Here is a 5,000-nt window from a genome sequence, read left to right on the forward strand (position 1 = left end):
GTGCCGGCCTACGGCCCGGGTGCGCAGCCTGTCCTTCCGCGGGCCTCGGTTCGCGTCTGTTGGGCAGAGCCCCGGTGTCCTGGCTGGCTGCCCGGCGGTATATCTGGAGGAGTCGATTCGCCCCTTTGGGCGCTCGGGCTCCCGGCAAGCGCGCGCGGTTCTTCCCGGATGACGGACCTACCTGGCCCGGCCCCGGACCCGCGCCGCTGTTGGCTCGGGATGCTCTCGGGCGGAATAATCGCTCCCGTCAGCGGCGCTTCAGCTTTGGACAATTTCACGACCCGTCTTGAAACACGGACCAAGGAGTCTAACATGTGCGCGAGTCATTGGGCTGTACGAAACCTAAAGGCGTAATGAAAGTGAAGGTCTCGCCTTGCGCGGGCCGAGGGAGGATGGGGCTTCCCCGCCCTTCACGGGGCGGCGGCCTCCGCACTCCCGGGGCGTCTCGTCCTCATTGCGAGGTGAGGCGCACCTAGAGCGTACACGTTGGGACCCGAAAGATGGTGAACTATGCCTGGCCAGGACGAAGTCAGGGGAAACCCTGATGGAGGTCCGTAGCGATTCTGACGTGCAAATCGATCGTCGGAGCTGGGTATAGGGGCGAAAGACTAATCGAACCATCTAGTAGCTGGTTCCCTCCGAAGTTTCCCTCAGGATAGCTGGTGCTCGTACGAGTCTCATCCGGTAAAGCGAATGATTAGAGGCCTTGGGGCCGAAACGACCTCAACCTATTCTCAAACTTTAAATGGGTGAGATCTCCGGCTTGCTTGATATGCTGAAGCCGCGAGCAAACGACTCGGATCGGAGTGCCAAGTGGGCCACTTTTGGTAAGCAGAACTGGCGCTGTGGGATGAACCAAACGCCGAGTTAAGGCGCCCGAATCGACGCTCATGGGAAACCATGAAAGGCGTTGGTTGCTTAAGACAGCAGGACGGTGGCCATGGAAGTCGGAATCCGCTAAGGAGTGTGTAACAACTCACCTGCCGAAGCAACTAGCCCTGAAAATGGATGGCGCTGAAGCGTCGTGCCTATACTCGGCCGTCAGTCTGGCAGTCATGGCCGGTCCTTGCGGCCGGCCGCGAAGCCCTGACGAGTAGGAGGGTCGCGGCGGTGGGCGCAGAAGGGTCTGGGCGTGAGCCTGCCTGGAGCCGCCGTCGGTGCAGATCTTGGTGGTAGTAGCAAATACTCCAGCGAGGCCCTGGAGGGCTGACGCGGAGAAGGGTTTCGTGTGAACAGCCGTTGCACACGAGTCAGTCGATCCTAAGCCCTAGGAGAAATCCGATGTTGATGGGGGCCGTCATAGCATGATGCGTTTTGTGCTGGCCCCCGTTGGGCGAAAGGGAATCCGGTTCCTATTCCGGAACCCGGCAGCGGAACCGATACAAGTCGGGCCCCTCTTTTAGAGATGCTCGTCGGGGTAACCCAAAAGGACCCGGAGACGCCGTCGGGAGATCGGGGAAGAGTTTTCTTTTCTGCATGAGCGTTCGAGTTCCCTGGAATCCTCTAGCAGGGAGATAGGGTTTGGAACGCGAAGAGCACCGCAGTTGCGGCGGTGTCCCGATCTTCCCCTCGGACCTTGAAAATCCGGGAGAGGGCCACGTGGAGGTGTCGCGCCGGTTCGTACCCATATCCGCAGCAGGTCTCCAAGGTGAAGAGCCTCTAGTCGATAGAATAATGTAGGTAAGGGAAGTCGGCAAATTGGATCCGTAACTTCGGGATAAGGATTGGCTCTGAGGATCGGGGCGTGTCGGGCTTGGTCGGGAAGTGGGTCAGCGCTAACGTGCCGGGCCTGGGCGAGGTGAGTGCCGTAGGGGTGCCGGTAAGTGCGGGCGTTTAGCGCGGGCGTGGTCTGCTCTCGCCGTTGGTCGGCCTCGTGCTGGCCGGCGGTGCAGGATGCGCGCGCCTGCGCGGCGTTCGCGCCCCGGTGCTTCAACCTGCGTGCAGGATCCGAGCTCGGTCCCGTGCCTTGGCCTCCCACGGATCTTCCTTGCTGCGAGGCCGCGTCCGCCTTAGCGTGCTCCTCCGGGGGCGCGCGGGTGCGCGGATTCTCTTCGGCCGCCATTCAACGATCAACTCAGAACTGGCACGGACTGGGGGAATCCGACTGTCTAATTAAAACAAAGCATTGCGATGGCCCTAGCGGGTGTTGACGCAATGTGATTTCTGCCCAGTGCTCTGAATGTCAACGTGAAGAAATTCAAGCAAGCGCGGGTAAACGGCGGGAGTAACTATGACTCTCTTAAGGTGGCCAAGTGGCGGCGGTGTGGCTGCATCCGGACTTGGCTTTTCGAAGTGCGGTCTTGATGTAGTCGTGCTGCTGCTGCGAGGTGCCTTCCTTGGGTTATGGTTACAGGGAGAGTGATGCGCAATACATGGGCCTAGCCCTCTTAGCCTCTCCTCTCCTGCGGTCTTCTCCCCTTCTCGTGGGCCCGCTGATTTTCGCAGAGTGGAAGACCGCACCAGGGGCTTGGGGGGGTTACCAGCCCCCCCTCGCATTATCCCTTTTTTTAGTTGGGGGCAGTAACCAGAGAATAAGTGGTGGCCCTTCCGCTGAAGGTGCCACCCCAACTCCCCCAGCACCTAGCCGGCCAACCGGCCGTGCCGAAAATCTTGTAACTTTTGCAGCAGTATACGCCTGTAGTGAGTGCCACCGCAGCTTCACCACCAAGAATGGTCTCGGGGTCCATCGCCGCCGCCAACATCTTGCGGCCGCCAACGCGGAGATCGTGACGGAGAGGCATCGCGCGAGGTGGACGGAGGAAGAAGTCCTGTCGCTCGCCAAGGCAGAGGCCGAACTGTTCCTCGAGAGGGACGCCCGGTTCTTCTTTGTAAATCAAGAACTCATCAGGATGTTCCCCGACCGAACGCTTGAGGCAATCAAGTGCCGACGGCGGCAAGCTGCCCACAAGCAGCTTGTCCGCCAGTTCATGGAGGCGCTTGAGATCGGTCGGGGGGAAGAGCCGGCGTCCCGCCGGGGAGCAGCGAGCCCGCTGCCTGACGCGGGCGAGGCCGCTGCGCCGCCCGTCGACGCAGCCGAGGACTTCGCGGCCGACACCACCGGGCCGCCGCCGGAGGGGCCGACTGACGCCGCCATCTGGGAGCATCTGGCGGGGCTACCTGCTTCCGCCCAGCGTTTCTCTGCCCTGGATCGAGTCATAGGTCTGGGGCGGGGCACGCCGCCCGATGTCATCCTGGGCATGCTCCCGGATGCCCTTGCGTCGGTCGGGTCCAGAGGGGAGAGATCGATCACCAGGACACAGCGGCCGCGCCAACCATCGAAGCGGCCGCCTGCCGCGCCGCCGACGCAGAAGCGCAAGCGGCGCCGCTGGGAATACGCGAGAACGCAGGATGCCTTCCGACGGTCGCGTACACGTTGCGTGCGCGGCCTCTTGGATGGCACCCTGCTCCAGCCGCCACCTGCCATCCCTGGTCTGCTGGACTTCTGGGCGGACCTCTTCACTAAGAAGCCCGTCTCCACCGCGGGCTTCATTCGTGACCGCCTCCTTCCGCACTCGGAGCCTGTCGCTCTTGAGTGCCTATGGGGGCCGGTCACACATGAGGAGGTCGCCGCCGCGTTGCCGCCCAGGGGATCAGCAGCTGGGCCGGACGGCCTTACCCCAGCGGAGTTGCGGCGCCTGCCGCACGAGGTCCTGGTGAAAGTGATGAATCTCTTCCTTCTGGCCCGCGCCCTTCCGGAACGCCTGCTTCGCGCGCGGACGTCCCTTCTCCCGAAAACGGCTGCACCAACATCCCCCGCTGACTTTCGCCCCATTACGGTCTGCTCGGTGTTGGCGCGGACCTTTCACAAGGTTCTCGCGTCACGCCTGATGCGCGCTTGTGCTGTGGACGAACGTCAGCGGGCATTCATCCCTCGGGATGGGATGTTGGAAAACACTTTCATCCTGGACACTGCTCTCACCGACGCAGTTCGCTCCTGCCGCTCTGTCTTTGTGGCATCGATCGATGTATCTAAGGCATTCGATTCGGTGGATCATGCTGCCCTTCGCCCCGTGCTGAAGGCGCATGGCCTACCGGATTGCTTTGTCGAGTATGTCGAGCGGTGCTACGAGGGCAGCACGACAGTGATAGCGGACGGCGCCGGCGTGGGCGTGTCTGTGCAGCCAGCACGGGGCGTTCGCCAGGGCGATCCCCTCTCCCCCCTCCTGTTCAACTTTGCGGTGGACTACGTTTTAGGCCAACTGCCCTCCCACATCGGAGCTCGGATCCTCGGTCGCAGAGTCAACGCTGCGGCCTTTGCAGATGACGTCTTGCTGTTTGCAGCGACCCCGAGGGGCTTGCAGTCCCTCATCGACGCAGCTACCGCAGCCCTCGCCCACCTAGGGCTGCAGATCAACGCCCGGAAGTGTTTCACCCTCGCTTTAGTCGCGTCAGGGCGCGAGAAGAAGGTGAAGGTGGACAGCAATGTCACCTTCACAGCGGGCAATACCACCATGCCTGCCCTGCGTGTGGGTGAAACCTTCCGGTACCTGGGGCTGCAATTCTCCACGGCGGGTCGCTGTGTCTTCAATCCACGTCGTCACCTGGTGGAGCAGCTTGACGTCATCTCCCGAGCTCCGCTGAAGCCGCAACAGCGCCTCCACGCTCTCACCAACGTGCTTCTCCCTGGCCTGTACCACGGGCTGGCCCTCAGCCGCACCCGGGTGGGTGCATTGAAGTCGGCCGACGTTACCATCCGGGCCGCCGTCAGGAGATGGTTCCGCCTTCCGGCGGACACCCCCCTGGGATACTTCCACGCTCCTGTTGCCCAGGGGGGCCTCGGCATCCCATCTTGCCGATGGATGGGTCCGACGCTTCGTCGGTCCCGTCTCCTGGCGCTGAAGAAGATAGGGCCAGCCTGCGACGGTGCAGGCATGGATGAGGTGCAGCGTGAGATCGAGGTGCTGGAGCGCCACCTAATGTGGGAGGGCCACCTCCTCAAATCGTCAACGCAGGTTGGGGAAATGTGGGCGGCGCGCCTACACATCGCCATTGACGGTGCG

The sequence above is a fragment of the Schistocerca serialis genome, unplaced genomic scaffold (assembly GCF_023864345.2).
Source record: "Schistocerca serialis cubense isolate TAMUIC-IGC-003099 unplaced genomic scaffold, iqSchSeri2.2 HiC_scaffold_753, whole genome shotgun sequence".
In the NCBI taxonomy this organism is placed as follows: Eukaryota; Metazoa; Arthropoda; class Insecta; order Orthoptera; family Acrididae; genus Schistocerca; species Schistocerca serialis.